We start from the raw sequence: 16,750 nt of genomic DNA on the forward strand, positions 1-16,750 counted from the left end.
TAGCTGATGCAAGTTCCTGTGCTTTGGTCATAGTCTAACCTGGCTCGACACACTCATTGTGAGGAAAGGCAAAAAAGTAACTCATGAGAATTGTTTAATAAGAATTTTCCCTCCCTTAGCACAGAAAGGAAAACAACAAAAGCTTAAACGGTATTAAAACAACATAATTTAAGTGATTTGCCAATTAAGTAAAAAAGAAACTTAACAGTACCTGCAACATGTTTAAGTGTATCAGGGAGTCATGACCACCCTGCCTTTTCCCTATTGCTAAGTGAGAGGGGGGCCTAGGTTAGATGGAATAAGGCTGAGGACTACTGACTTTGGTGGTGGTCAAATAATATGTAGATGACTGTGGCCTAACTTTAAAAGGTGTTGAGCATCTGTGGTTTCCATTGATTAGAGAGGTTTTTTTAACATTTCAGCTTCTGCATAGGGTGCAGGGGGGGAAAACTATTGTTCAGCATTCAGCTGATCAGTGCAAAGACATGCATTCTTAGAGACTCAGATCTCTTGTTTCCATGCCTACACTGTGTACCTTATAGTGGCACAGTTGTGCTGCTACAGCCATGCTGCTGTAAGGTACGCAGTGTTGCCGCTCTTTGCTGGCAGGAGAGAGCTCTCCTGTTGACAACATAAAGCAACCCCCAAAAAGGGATGGTGGGACACTCTCCCTCTGACAAAGCACTGTTCACCACTGGTGCTTTTTGTAAAACTTTTGTCGGTTTAAAAGTGCAGTGTAGACATAGCCTTAGCTTCAGTGTAATGTTAGTCTTTAACAGCGTCACTTTATGCTCCATTACAGTATCTGAGAATGGTATTGCGGTTCTTCAAATGGAAGGGTTTTTTAGCTGTGATAAATGCTGCTCTTACAGTAGTTCTGAGATGCATTTTATCAGTGTTAAAATAATTGTTGGCATCCTGCTTTCAGGTATATTTGACACCAGAATTGACACAAGTAACTTATGCTAGCTAGGAGAAGGGTAAAATAAGCTTCCTGTAGTTGCTGTTTGCTAGATACTTTCAAGATAATGGAGAAGATGGGAGGGAAGAGCTCTATATCCGAAGGTGTGGACTGAGGAATGATTAATTAATTGAATATTGTTCAAGAGAATAATCTGTGGGAGGCAGGATATGTGAATTGATCCTGGCTATTTGATTTATAATCTTATTGTGTAAAAAATAGTTTGTTTCTTAGAATTTGCATATTAAATACCCACTGCATTTTCAAACTGGCTGAGGCTCTTCATAGCCTTCAAGCCAAATTACCACGTGGACTAAATGTGTAGAAATTACTGGAAATGGAGAACATAGCTGTTTTAGTCTTCCTCACACTTACTGTGAAACAACTATTTTAATACATTAAGTGGTGAAAGACAAAAATTTTGATATTAAATCACAGCCCCAAAGAGGATATTGCTGTGACGCTTTTTAGTCGTTTAATTGTCAGAGAGCCCATTTCAAAATTGTATTTAGAATACTAAAATTATTTCATAATATGAATTGATTTATTTAATGGAAATGCTTAAACTGTTGCTTTTATGACTTAGTTAAGAGGTGGCTTGAATGCCTCAAATTAATAAAATTTCAGGCTTCATCCCAGAAGGATTAAAATAAAGTCTTAGGCAGTATAACTTTATCTTTTCAGTACTCTACTACGTAAAGCTATAATTTTGATGGTTGTGAATTCATAATATGTCTTGGGTACTTGTCTGTCTGGCCTATACAATAGGTAGATACTGCAGAGGGATGACTCCAAAGAACTAGGAGTCAAACTTGTTAGCTCTAATCCTAGCTGTTTCGCTTTGTGAATATGAATCTCCATTTTCCCACCAGTAAAATGGGGAAAATGCTTACCTATTTCAGAGCCTGTTACGGTAATCAATTACTTCAGTGGGCCTCTTAATTGTTCAGCACAGTCTCAACTTTCATATTAAAATATATATATGTGTGTGTGTGTATGTGTGTGTGTGTGTATATATATTGAAAATGACAGTGTAATCAGTAGTGATATTTGAGTTTGCAGGGAGCCTGTAACAATAGCTCTGAGATGTGAGCTGCTCCATTTACTTCAATGGGTGCTAACTCTAACAATGATGGTACTTTAAATGTCAACATTGTTAACTATTTTACTGCTTTTAAAGCACTTCAGGTCTTGTTTACATAGGAAAGTTTGGTAGTTACTTCAGTATAGCTATGTTGGTATAGTTAAACTGCTGCAGTCATACGGGTAGAATTATTAATGGAAATTGTTCCAGAATCAGAGTGGCTTTTTAAGGCTTAGGTTAAACCATTTCCAAAGCAACATAGGATAAACTGGAAAAAGACATTCTTGTGCCAGAATAAGGCCTGATCTACATACCGATTTAGGCAAATAGCATTAAATAAGTGCCTTATATTGACTTAACTCTATAAGTGTCTACACTAAAATGTGGCTTCCACCGATGTAACTTGCCCACTACACTGACTTAATAACTTAATAACTCCACAAGCACTTAGGTCGATGCAGTGTCAGTGTAGAAACTGCATTGCTTACATAGACTGTTGCTGCCTTTCAGAAACCATCCCCAAATGCCCCATACTGACAGTTAAATTGGTGCAAATGTTTCTGGTGAGAACGCATGCCACCGACACAAGGAATGTAGTGTGGATATGCAAAAGCGATTTAATGACTGCAGTGGCTGTACTTCAGTGTAACTTAGGTCAACTTAATTCTGTAGTGTAGACTTGCCTGAGGTGTGTCTGTGTTGGGAGTTACACAAGAATAACAGTGGTTTAAATTCACATCTTAACTTACATAGGTGTACCTTTCTTATGTCGACAAGCCCCGAGGAAGTATCGTACAAGGAAGATCTACATACACATTCTACTCTGACAGGTTTCAGAGTAACAGCCGTGTTAGTCTGTATTCGCAAAAAGAAAAGGAGGACTTGTGGCACCTTAGAGACTAACCAATTTATTTGGGCATAAGCTTTTGTGAGCTACATGCATCCGATGAAGTGAGCTGTAGCTCATGAAAGCTTATGCTCAAATAAATTGGTTAGTCTCGAAGGTGCCACAAGTACTCCTTTTCATTCTACTCTGAGTAACTGCTTATTTCAAGTAGGCCTTTACCGACACTGGAGGGAAGAGGATGGGATTCAGCGTGTGTGTGTGTGTGGGGGGGAGGGGGTTATGGGAGGGATGGATGATTAGTTTCACTTTGCTGAAGTGGGACTTAGTTTGCTGAAATTTGGCAAATGCAGGATTGTTATTTGTATCGTGCTAGAAAGGTATGAGGTGCTTCAAGTGTTACTACTACTGCTATAGAAGCATAGTGAAAAGACCTTTTGTCAATTGAAAACTGTCATTTAGTCCTTTCAAAATAGGCACTTTATCTGTCTTAAGAGTGCCAGCTTTTTCAGATCTAAACATTCAACTACATATTAATAACAATCTTTTCCTTTATCTTGTGCATTGAGTTACTTTTGTGGCAGGAAATGGGTGAGATGTGCCTGATCTGTTTTTTTTTGTTTTTTTGCACAGGCGCATTACCTTTTACATGCCATACCGCATTTCTAGAAGCCTGGCTGCTGCTGTGGTCATTTCTCCCCGTCCTGCAAGATGTGTTTTAGCTATACTGGTATTCAGTCTTTCTCCTTCATATATATAAGAGAACAGAATGATCACAAATTTCACCACTTCCTGAATCAAATGGGGAACTCATGACTGCAAATTAGCTTTTCCACCGCAAGAATGGGGAAAAAGAAACAGTGGAAAGAAAGGAGAGAAAAATCTACTTTGTAATATGTATGTGGATATTTTAGGAGAGAAAAGAGGTGGATTTCGATCACAGTAAATTTTGGGGCACATAATTTGGTTTTTTTTAAGCTAGTCGGATAGTAAGGAGAATAATAGAAATGTGTTATAAGTAATGTGTTTACATATGATCTTAGAATATTTGATGTCTCATGTATTGTTTTTTCTTCTTTAATACTTGGATCTTCCAGTGTAGTAACATACCTGGAGTACGTGTTTTACTTTTTCCTGGTTATATTTAATATAGTGCCTTTATGATGCAGGAAGAGAAAAGCAACAAGTACAGCTCACCTTTTTAAAAAAACAAACAAACATGAAAATTCAGTGCATAAAATCTGTTAATGTCTGGTTAACATTTCAACTATAATGCTACAAGTCAGGAGATTTAGTTATGCTTCCCAGAGCAGCTGTAAATCTGCCACATTGTATATGTGTATTGGTGCATACCTCTTACAACATATACTCAATGTTACATGCATGCCCTGTGGATAAATGGTAGTTTCTGGGAGAACTACAATATAACTTTGCTTGATTTACAGTATCTTAAATTATCAACTATGATACTGCATTGATCTTTTTATTTTTTTTATTTTTTTTTTTGGATGCATTGAATATATAACAAGCTCAGTGTTAGGTTTAACCATATTGGTTTGAGATGATTATGGAGGGTGATTAATCTCTCAGCTGCTGAGCAACATTCCAGGAATATTTGAAAAATTTGCTCATCCCTTGCTGCCCATTGTGTTTACATTGTGATATGCAAGCGTAAGAATAGATGTTCTGCACACAACTGCTCCAGGGAAATGCAGCAGTAAAGAGATTGTAATATAACTCTTCAGTTACATTTTTCCTTCTCTTACTGCTGGTTTGTTTTTCAATATGCCCTATGTTTCAAAATCTTAGTTGCACATAATTAAATTGAAGTTTTAAGCAGTCCCGTTTACTTCAATGTGACTGCTCACATGAATAAAGTCAAATACATGTCTGTTAGGAGGAGAATGTCCTTAGTGTAATTTTATGCAGCACATTTTAGGCAAATAGCAAAAGCTAATAAATAACATTCATGAAATGACACTAAAGGTTGGAGTCTGCCAATATGTAGTGTGCAGGACCATTTGGGTTATAGGCATGATCAGTGGTTATATTTATCCCCCATTTCACTCAGCTCCTTTAATATTTTGAATGAAGTCAGGCAAATATTTTTCTAAGAATCTGCTCTTACAGAATGATACTTTCTGAAGGACTCCATCTTATTACTTGAATCTGAGAACTCAGGTTGGGGTAACAGATTAGGAATAATGTTACTGTGAGTATGGAGTAAATGAGTACACCTCGTTGTTATGGGGTCACATGTTGAATAGTTAATGCAGCCCTTCTTAGTGAGTGTCTTACTGTTCGGTTATTTGCAGGACCCTTGGCAAAAGTAGGTCAAATTGTTGGCTTGTCATCCTTAAGTGCCTGTTTCAAAGACATCAATTCAGATATGACATACTGACAAAATCCCTTTGGTTCACTTCCCTTCCTTCCATAGGCTAGTAATCATACATTTTTCCCATTTGTAGTTTATACTCTGTCTTGTATGGACTATATTGGTAGGCAAAATAATTGCAACCAGATGGTGCTGCTCTGCCATCAACATCTTTACAATAGGAGGAAGAAAAGGCCCCTTTCTAAGTTTTGAGTTGGCTTTGTTTTACACTGGGTTAAAATGTGAATACAGATGAATTAATAAGTGTAGGAAAGTTTAATGGGTTTTTACTTCTATAAACATGTAATTTTTATGTAAAATGAAAACAAACAGCCAGTAAAAATGCTTTGCACTACTACAGAGAATGTTGTAAGTCGTCATGGAAAACATCATCAACATTAGCATCAACACAAGATGCTCAGAAAAGGCTTACATTTTACATGGCTACTTACAGTGGGGAAAATATGACCGGCTGTTGTCTGTCTTCAGACAAATGGCAGTAGAATCAACATTTTACATGTTACTTTTTGATCTTCATGCTTTTTACACCTTCTTTGAAATAAGGGTATTTACAAAATTGGCAGTGTGGGGCTTGTGCGTGTTTTTCTGAGTTTCTTTTGGGGTCTGATCCAACCACCATTGAAGTCAATGAAAGGGATTCCCATTGATTTCAGTGGGAGCTGAATTAGGCATAGATTCACAAAAGGTACTTGGGCACTCAAGTCCCACTTTTAGGCTGCACTGTGATTCACAAAACTCCTGCCTAAACTCACTCTGTACCTATATTTTCAGAGTAGAAGTTCCCTCAGTGCCTACATTTTTGCCTTTGATCACACAATCTGTTGCCTCACTCTGGAGGCCTGTCTTCCACCAAAGCTTAAGAGCAATTCATGAACCAGGAAAGAAGCGTTCAGCCATGTAAGTCATGTGTGTGGTCTGATTCAAAGTGGGAAGATTCTGAATGCACCTACAGGGTTGGGTCTTATTCTAAATATGGCAGCTGGACGTGGTGGTGGAGGTATCCACCTTAAGTTTTAGCCCAGAGGTTAGAGCACTCACCTGGGATGAGGGAGACCCATGCTCAGTTGCCCCTGCAGGCAGAAGGGGAGAAATGATCTCAATGGGGTCTCCCACCACTCAGGTGAGCCCTGTAACCACTGAGCTGTGGGATATTCTGATGTGGGGTTCCTTCAGTCTCTCCTGTTGAAACTGTTCCATTGTGGATAAATAATGAATTATTGGAGCAGGGACCTGGACCATGGGTCTTCCACCTCCCAGGTAGGTGCCCTGAGCACCTATTACAGAGTAATTATCTCTCTTTTTTGGCCCAGTGTCACTTTCCTTATTTATCATCAGTGGAACAGTTTTAACAGGAGAGAGAGAATCCCCTAGCTCAATGGCTAGAGCACTCATCTTGGACCTGGAGATCTAGGTTGAATTCCCCCCTCCAGCAGAGGCGGAGAAAGGATCTGAACAGGATCTGGCACTGGAATAAAAGTTATGAGGTGTGTACTACCACCCTACTCTGGCTCCCTGTGTAGAGTTAGGTGCCTGTTTAAGTCATTCTCATAAGAAACACCTAAGGCACCCAAGCTACCTAACTCCAAGAATGCTGGCTTTTTGTGAATTGCTTTCTGAGCCACTTGTCTCTCCCCATTTATTATATAGGGAATCTAGGCACCTAACTCAGGTTTTATGAATCAGTGTTGTTCCTGTTTCCTAGGCACCCAAAAAGTTAGGCCTTGTTACGCTGAGCATCACAATGCCTGAGCCCCTTTGTGATTCTAGGTCTTTGTTACAGTGTAATTTAACTATCGTTGTGTGACTGATGGGCAGAATCCTATTATCTCCACCATAAATGTGAGCAACATCTCTCTTGTCCTCTGAAGGATAATCTACACTAGAAGCAATGGTGCAGCTGCACTGATGCAGCTGCGCCACTGTAGCATATCTGGTGAAGATGCTCTATGTCAAAGGGAGAGAGCTCTCCCGCTGGCATAATAAAACCAACTTCACACAGCTACTGCCTCTTACGGACGGGAGAGGCTCTTCCACCAACCTAGCACTGTCCACAGTGGCGCTTAGGTCAGTGTAACTTACGTCTCTTAGGGGGTGGCTTCTTCACACCTTTGAGCGACATAAGTTATGTCAACATAACCTGTAGTGCAGATAAGCCCCGAGTCAGTTTCACTCTGCTTCTGGTCGGAATACGTTACATGCAGGAATTAGAGATGCAGGCAACAACTGTTACTACTGTTGCTTAGGTTCTCAAGGGTGGTTGGAAGGGTGCTGTTTAGGTTAAAACACCATTCCCTTCCTTTGACTGTCAGTTGGTGGTGGATTGCCTGAGAATTTGATTTTAACATAGTCTTCATTGCAGGGGACTCTTTCCTCACTTGAGGCTGTTAAGTATATGCTTCTCTTTCCTAAGAGACTCAGTTGCAGAATACCACTGATTTCCAAATATAGCCATTATGTAACATTGCTTTCTCTGTTGTTTGAACGGTATTGTACATGGAGTTGCTCTGTAATTTTTGAATATTGTATGTTGACCTGGATACTGTGATGTTTACTCTATGAAGATATTGGTTTAGTCTGTAAGAAAACAAGCAGGAAGGACATAATGTCTTAAGATAAGCCACCTCATGGTAAACACTAAAGGTTTGTTATGGGACAATTGGAGAGTCCATGGCTCTGAGGCTGATGGCTTGACCTGTTATGGAGCCTTGCAAACCTTGTTTTGCCACACAGGTTGAATGGTGGAAATTGGAAGATCAAAAGGATTATAGCAGTTAAAAAGACTGTCTGTTTAGAGAGGGATTTGGTTGTTGGAAAGCTGGTCATACTGAGACAGGCACTCACTGGGGCATCTGAAGAAGGTGTACCCGCCATCATAGGATGGCAGAGCTTTAGGAAGGGTGTGTATGTGTACGCTTTTGCTTTAAACTCCCTTTTCTCTCATGTTATGCTTTGTTCCTACTGTTAAACAGTGCTTTGGTTTTAAGGAGGTTGTCTGTGACCAGTAATGACTAGACTCCTGAGGAAAGAATAGCAGGTGCTGAACTCCATGGGACCTGCTGGTGAGCATAATTGACAGAGGACTGTAGACCCGGGTCTGGTCTGAAAGAGGGAGAATTGCCGCTTTCTACCCTAGGTGATGTAAAGCCATATGGCCTGGTGCCTAAGGGAGTGCATTCACAGTCTAGAGAAGGGAAAGAGGTGCAGCTTAACCTGTAACCATGACACTGACCATCAACAGCAAGAAGGGAAAAATGTGAAGAGTAATGTTGGAGGAAATCTGTACCAGGTTTCCTAGTGGATGAGAGAGGTAACAAAAAACTGCCGGCACTTGTCCTATGGCAGAAAATAAGAATCAGCATAAATCCCTGATTTCAGGAGAATTATGTAGCAGTACCTATGGGAGTGTCTAAATATGAAATCTGAGACTTGTGTAAAATGTCCATTTTTCTTCTGGCAAAAATAGTTTTTTGCTATGCACAAGGCAGAATTTTACAGTAGGAATCACTTTGAAATTCACTATTTGCAATGAGACAATACATACTGGGGGGATTTTGTGTGTGTGAGAGATTATGGTTTTGTTTTGTGTTTGGAGTCTGGCCTTTTTTTTTTTTTTTGAGAAGTGAAGTAAATCCACAGAATGTTGTGCAGTTTCAAAAAGTGTAGCATTCTTACCACTGTCTTTTATGATTGAATAATTTATCAGTCAGTCTTTATTTTGCCAAGCAACTGCATTTTTCTACACAATTTAATATGAGGGATTGAGAAGTATACTTTTTCAGCAGTTATCTCTTACAGATTTGCTCTGGCTCTTAATTTTAGACTCTTCATAAGATATAAAATTGGCCTTATATGAATCTTGTGGCTTGTGGCTCTTAAAATGTTTTCAATTAAAAACTAAGTTACTTAATGTCACTGTCTTCTGTAGTCATAGTGTGAAAGCTTCTTAACCTCCTCATATCAACGTGCCCCCTGCTGACCAGCAGTGCGTCAGCCTCTGCACTCTTGTGGGGCTCATGACTAGGGTAGAAATGAGCAATGTCTTTTTAAGGTCAATTTAGTACTTATGAAAGAAGCCAGATTGACAGCCCTGGAGACAAAAGTTCTTTATAAACTAGGCTATTAGATCATCATGAGTAAAGCTTGTTGTTGGTCATGCTGCTGTGGATGGTTATGGAATCCATGACTATTACTTTAAGGGGTGGAGGGAAGTAAATATCCCTCAGGCATGCTATTAGACAAATGTGGCGTAGATGCTATGGCTACTCAATGAGGCTGAGAATGATCTTTTAAGGAGCGCAGTCGGTTTTGAGTCAGATGTGTCATAGCGTGGAGCTGATTACTTCTGTGTCCTGATCCTCTCTGGAAGTCGCAGTTGCCGAGATCTCTGCTTTCTGTCAGACTTCCTGTTTCTGTCTCTTCCATATCTGCAGCCCTAGAGGAGAGGAGTCTCCATAGTAACTGTCCAGTTATATCTGTGACTCTTCTGATTTACCAGAATTGTGACTCTAACTTTATTTGTTCTTCCTGTGATTGTCAAGGTTTTTCCCACAACAAAGAACCCACCTGGTCACCTGGTTCGTGAATTTATAGGCCAATGGGTTTGTGAGAAATGGGACTGTGACTGCAAGTAAAATAAATCCTTGTAGCTGTGATCTGGCTTCAGATGAAGGATACACGGATTTAAAAGTATCAAGTGTTAGTGATCATTAGTGCAGTGACAAAATGAAATTATGGACCCTCAGGCCTAAGCTCTTATGGTCTTGAGATAGTTGCTTGTGTGACCTCCATTTACTACTTCCTTTTCTATGCTTTCTCTGCATTTTTACTGATTTTTAACATCTCTACAAAAGAAGAAAAGGAGAACTACTCCAGCACAAAAACTCAGGCTTCAAAGTGAAATTGACCAGACCTGTGCGAAACTGAAAATCGGTCTGTAGCCAACATTGACTCAAGGTCTTCTGTGAGAGTTTGTAATACTATTTAACCCCATCACTGTTAGTGCTGCCTTTCTGTGGATATCAGTTAAGCTAAAGGTGCATTCCAGGATTAGGCTGCCAGGTTTTTTTTACCCTTGTAATGGTCCTACAGTCACTACAAAGTGTTATTTTCAGTAGTTTATAACTTTTTTCCTTCTCTACATTAATAACTTCAGTTTTTACTAAGAATATTTCTCTTCCTCAGCAGGAAGAATTAAAATTCACTGTCATCTGTTTATAACAGATCTCAAGCTGTACTCCTCATTTTCTTGTTGTGATCTTCTGTGGGTGGACCACTGAACTCTGCTGGCCAAGTAGAAGCTTTGACCCAAATTAAGGGCTTTATACAAATCCCACTGAAGTTAACAAGAGCCTTTCCATTAACTTAAAAAGGCTTTGGATCAACTGTTAAATCCCTGTAAACCTGTATCATTTGAATTAAGGTGGTGCTGCAACACAATGCTGAAATACAGCCTTTCTTGAAACTCTGTCAAATAGCTATTGGGTATCGAGTGTGGACAAGCCCTTTATGGAGAAATTAGTTGTAGATAAGGTAGCTTCTTCTCCCTCCTCCCCCTTTTTGGTGCATTAAAATTATCTGTAGCTGAAGAAACCAGCTCACTTTAGAAAACTACTGCAATGAGTCACAAAACATCTGGAAGTTAAGACTCTGAAGTGTATAGTTTCTCTAATGATCAGCAAGCATTCCTTGTAGAATCAGTATGAATTTGGTGGGAAATAGGGTAATATAACATGTTCAAGAGACGTTACTAAGATTTGTACCCTTTGTATGTGAATTGCCAAGAAAAACAGTTGTAAAAATGAAATGTTAATTTTGTGGTATCTCTTGGGTAGAGTTAAGGTCCTACCTAGGATGTGAAATTACTGTAAATTTGCCTTTAAACTGAGTCATAGATTTGCAAAAGCAGCCAAACCACAGGATCATCTGTAGATTACAGAAAAGGAAAATACTGAAGTGGAATATATGAAAATAAGTATGTGCAGACACAACTCAAAATAGAATAAAAATATACAGAATTAGGTCATTACTATAAGCATAAAAATGCCTCCTCTTTAGGAAAGCCACTTTTCTATTCTTCACAACAAGGGACCAAACCGGAATGCTAATGTAACAAAAACAGATAAGTGTTTTGAATTAGCATTTTAGTTTGTTTCCTTGTGCTTGGAGAATAAATGATCTCTTTTGTAAACAGCAGAAACACTTCTATATTTGAATATATGAAATGCAGTAGGAATAACAAAGTTATTTCTATATATCCTAACATTTTTGGTAACATTGTGTGTACCTCGGATGTTTCCTTTTCAGAGGCACGATAGTCATTCTTCTAAATCAAATGAATTTCTGTCAGCCAGAATAAAAGACTTTTCCTGTGTGAAATCTCAACATGCAAAATTCCAGGATGTAGAAAGTCAGCCTTTAAACAAGGTCATGCTCAAAATACCATATTTTCCAGATAATCTTGTTATACCGTAGCTTTCTCCAGATATTTAAAAAAATACATGTTGTTTTCAAGGGCAGCGACTTACTTTTCCAATGTTGTGATGCTCTCCGCACCTTCACCCATCTCTAGAATTATATAGTGCAGGCCATCACCCTCCACTTAAAGCACAAGGCTTGGAAAAACTACCTGCAAGTCTGAAACTGATGTGAAAGACGACTTCTGATCACTAGTAGGATCCGGGAGCAGTACTTCATGAGAAAGTGAGCACAATCATCCTCAGTCTCTTGGGAAGTGGTACTGAATACCCATCAGGGTGCCATCCCTGCACCCAGCATGAAGAATTTGTATTTCATATCAGGGCTGACTAGCAAAAATATGTAACTTTATTCTCCCATCACCCTGCCTTCCTGGGGCAGAGTTCTCCATATCTTTATCCCTTGGTGGGACAGGACTTCAAAGGATCCCACTTGTTGATCTCTCTTCTCCTTCTTTTTGGGGGGAGGGGGAAGCAAGGTAGGCAACATGCTTACCTCTGCTGTTGCTGCCAGAGAAAGTTGTGATCAGTAGTAGTGACAAAAACTCAATCCTTTAGCTCCTTCAGGCAGGTGAGGAAAAAGAGACTCCAATCTCTTTCAGTCCTTGACACAGGACAAGATTCTAAAGGAGCAGTAGAGTGAGGATGAGAAGACGTGATGCGAGAAGTCTGGGTTTCTGGCTATCTGACTTAATCCTGTGACTAGTAGGTGTCTAGTAAACCTTTCAAGTCTTTTATCCAGTACAAAATTCTTTTTAAAGGCAGTATATGTAAAAGGTGAGATTCTTACAGTAACATTAGTTTGGCTACTCTGCATATAGCTAGTATTTTCTGTTCTATTAAATTTTCAAATTTAAATGTATACTATTTAAAAAGTACCAAATGTCCAATATGTCTGAGTTGGCATTGCTGTAGAAACAGAAATATTTATATTTTCTGCCTCTTCACTTTAACTGTGCAACCTGATAAGTTGCATGTAATTTCTCTTTTTTTAAAGAGCGGGGCAGTAGTGATGGAAAAGTTGGCATTTATAGGGACATAATTGAATGTGGCTTTTCACATCACATATAAATAGGGTAGGGATGCTTTTACATGGCAGCAACATGTGATGGATGCAAGACCTATCTCTTGGCAAAAGCTTTTACCTCCTAGTAACAACTTAGAATTGGTATTGTTTCTCGTGGTTAGGTGGCATTGAGGAGGAGGTGGGAAACAAAATAGAGGGGAAAGAATTGAGTGTAGGCATCTGACTAAAGGAATTCAGGTGAAGTTTCCTTTATAGACCATGGTGCAGTCTGTATGCAGTCTTAATGCACTGCATTAGAAATAAGTAAGATAGATTTATTATTATTGCAACTGTAGTGGTACTTCTGATCAGAGTGCTTCATAAAACAGAGGTTTGTTATGTACACAGAGAAGGTGCTAGTAGATGTGGCTCAAGAATATGCAGCGTTTGTACTTGTACGCTACAGGTGGGTTTGTGTTAGCTCTTCACATGAAGATCTTAACAGTGCTGACCATTGCCATATATATATCTGGCCACAATAGATAGAAGCTTCCTTCACAAATAGTTCAACCGGTCATACTTTTATTTCACCCATTACTGTCCTATCTGTGTACCTCACAATCTCTCTACTGTATTTTTCCCTCTCCTCACCTCTGTGAGCTAGGGAAGTACTACAAAGTAAAAATCCTTAAATCAGACTCTGATTTGTCAAGCAGCGTTTGTCTAACTTTGCCTATCTGTTATTTTGATTATCATTTATGGAAATATTTTGTTTGTGTGTGAATGAAATAGACATTTGCTGATTAAATACCTAATCCTTCCAAGCCTGTTTATAGATCACACTTTATCAAAGGATTTTATAGCAAGTTGCAAATGTTATCCCATTTTAGGCTAGACACTAAATGACTGACCAAGCATCCCTCAGTTGACCGCTCCAGCTATTTGCCAATACCCAATGACAGTTGATTAGGCCCATTAACCCCGTGACCGTCTTTGTAATTGCCAATGGCTTGACTCTTTCCCTTGCCCTTGGGGCACTTCTGTAACTTCCTCATTTTTCCCAAAGGCATAACAATAACTTAGATGTTCTCATCACTTTCCTTTTAATAATTAAAGTTTTCATTCATAGATTGAAAATGGTGCCTAATGTTTGTAGTATCACTTTCTTTCCCCACTTATATACTTATGTAAATGCTTCAGAAGACAGAAGTTCAAACATTAACCTCTGTGCCCCAAATCCCACTGGCTGTGGGATTTAGACCCTTAATTCTTTTCCAGGAAAAAAAAATTGTCCCTCCAGCCCCTTTCAATCCCCAAAAATGGATTGCCATGTTGACTGAATTATCAGCACTCTGCCTGTTACTCAAAGAGCATGAAATGCTGCCATTGCTGCAATAGTCACCATTCTGGATGGGAAAGTCAGGTATTACGGAGAAGGAGACTCAGGTTTGGCATTACCGAATCTGTTTTGACTCCGCTACAGCCTGATCTTTACTTGTTGTAAGTAGACTAAGCCTGTGAGTGCCAGTTTTGCCTAACCAGGTTCAGGTGTCTGCAGCTTCCACTGAACTAATGCCCTTCTGTATACAATACTTAACTGGGTTTTTTAATACTTGTGCTTTAAGAAAACCTAAAATTCATTAGCTAGCAAATGTGTTTCCAATGCTTATTTTGCTGTAAAATTCAGAAGGAAATGGGAAAGGATCATTTATAAAATCAATATAATTTTCTGTTAAAGAAAGGTTGGATGTCAGTGTTACATCACTCCGTGTCCTGGTTTTGCACTGCAGACTGGCTTTTTCTTTCTGCCTTGACTGACCAAATCTGGACTCTGGTCAATAGTTTGAGGACACATCTGGTATTAATCATATTTATAGACACGTGATTGTATTTATGTAATATTTTATTCGTAAAATGTTCCAGACATTTTTCATTCATTTTCCCTTCTTAAGGACTTACCTGGGTTTAATTACCTGAAATTACTGTGTTATAGATGTTTGTTTATATATTGTGTATTAAATTGTTCAGTAATGACACATTCAAAAAATGTCTGTATTAGATAGCTTTTGCCTTCGATCCATCTTCTTCAGGTCTTCCTTCAACCTCTCTAATTTGTTCCTTAGCTAAATATTATTAGGCATTGATTGTGGCAACAGGAAGTGGGTAACAGGACCACTCATATACATGTACACTTCAATCAGACCACTCCTGTGCATGAAGTTCAGTACTTGCACAATCAGGGGACCATAGTCTCTTACTCAAAATTCTGGGTGGCTTGATGCTCTAATGTAGATTCGGTAGAACAGGCATATTTGAAATCCCAGGTGATATTATGTATAGCTACAGGCGTGGTCTGTGCACAGAATTGAGATGGAAGAATTCCAGGCTTTGGCTCTGGTTCCGACTTTGTGCCCTTGGGCAAGTCACTTAATCTTTCAGCCATACTTATCACATTTGGGAATAGGTGTAACAGTGTATATAGAAATAGTGTGGGATCTATGTGGTAGGGTTGGATAAATATTGACTTAATAGTTATTTCCACTGTACATCAAATGTGCAGAATGTGGTGTGCCATAAAGACTTGATTAGTGAGAGTTTGAGAAGACTGCATCTCTGACAGATGCCAAAATTGTGGGTCATTCCTGTCATCGCAAATAATGTAATGGTGTAACCATTTCCCCCCTGCAATCTTTTCTTTTAATTATTTACATATTAAAACTAAATTGATATTCAAGTCTGGGTACTTAGGTGAATTTCCACTTAAGTACCCCAGACAACGGTTTCACAATGTGGTCAAGAGGGAAATGCAGTTAATTGCCCTTTTTTGGTGATGTGGGGGAGCCCTGAGGTTGCTATCTGAAAACAGGACTAAAATCCCTTTAATGCTCTTGGGAGACACAAATCTTGAATTGAAAGGCCTAACATGTCTTTCTATATTCCCTGCAGTAGGAAAGAGGCTTACTTAGGACAGAATCTTTTGAGCACTTGGTGAGAATTGTGGGAAGCTCCTACAGTTCATGTATGCCCAGAGAAAGGTGGTCAGACCTGTTGGGATGACTGATGATGTGCTCAAATTTTATGTCTGTCTGTCTCTCTCTTCTCCAAAGATAGAGGGTGGAAAAGTCTTGCAAAAATTAAAAGGAAGAACAAAGGAGGAATGCCTGATTCTTGCGCAGATTGCAGCATACTTGAATGCCCCCAAGACAGTCAGCCCAGGATCTCAAAAAATGGATGTCTATAACTTACAATATAGTAAGTTTCCTTTATTTTTTGCAAGAGTGCTTTGCAGAAGCATGAACAATAATTTACTTACCTTAGTAACTGAGTTAATACATATTCGCTTTTATTTCCTATTCTGTTTTTGGTTTTTTGTTTTTGTTTTTGCCTTGTAACCTTAATGGTATAATGGAAATACTCTTTGGCTGCATTGTGTTTAAGGGTGTATCCTTTGAGACACTATTAAAGAGAATCCATCCCTTATAGGTGGAAGAATCAATCCCAATGTTCATTTCAAAACAAGTTTGTTTTGGTTTCCCAGTCCTGGTGACCCAGTAATTGGCCTTTTCTGCCTTTCTTTCATTTGTCCCTATCTGATCATATTTAGTCACAGGATTTCATTTGCTACCTACATGTGAAGAATTTGCAGATCTGCCTTTCCACTCTACTCTCTCTTCTTCCATTAGAGTCTGGTTGATTCTCTGCTATCTCTTCTGGGATGTTATGCTGCCTATGTAAACTTAACATGTCAGATTCTGAATGCCTTCTCTTCTCAGCCTCTTCCCCCTCCTCCCTTTACTTGTCGTTTGCTATTCCACTCTCCTTCCTGTCCCTCAGTATTCAAAGGATGCTTCCATTTTTTACTTCTGTCCTTTTCCCTCCCTGTCACTCACTTACCCTCCCCCCACAAATGCTGTATCCTGCTGGTGTATTCTTTCTGATACATCTCAGAAATCTGTTTTCTCTTTCTGTTCTCTTTGCTTGTCCTTG

General features: G+C 39.1%; 1 protein-coding gene across 8 annotated transcripts in view; it reads left to right on the forward strand.

The window, feature by feature from the left end:
* CSGALNACT2 (chondroitin sulfate N-acetylgalactosaminyltransferase 2) overlaps positions 1-16,750 on the forward strand; it is a 52,345-nt gene that overhangs the window by 9,885 nt on the left and 25,710 nt on the right. For 2 of the 8 annotated variants that reach the window (XM_048856254.2, XM_048856257.2), the window contains 2 exons: positions 3,523-3,619; positions 15,871-16,015. The exons of 2 other annotated variants lie outside the window; for them this stretch is intronic. The gene's annotated coding sequence lies outside the window, so the exon portion shown is untranslated. The remainder of the gene's footprint in view (positions 1-3,522; positions 3,620-15,870; positions 16,016-16,750) is intronic. 4 more of the 8 variants (XM_048856256.2, XM_048856258.2, XM_048856261.2 and 1 more) reach the window with 3 other exon arrangements.

This window comes from Caretta caretta, chromosome 7 (assembly GCF_965140235.1).
Source record: "Caretta caretta isolate rCarCar2 chromosome 7, rCarCar1.hap1, whole genome shotgun sequence".
NCBI lineage: Eukaryota > Metazoa > Chordata > Testudines > Cheloniidae > Caretta > Caretta caretta.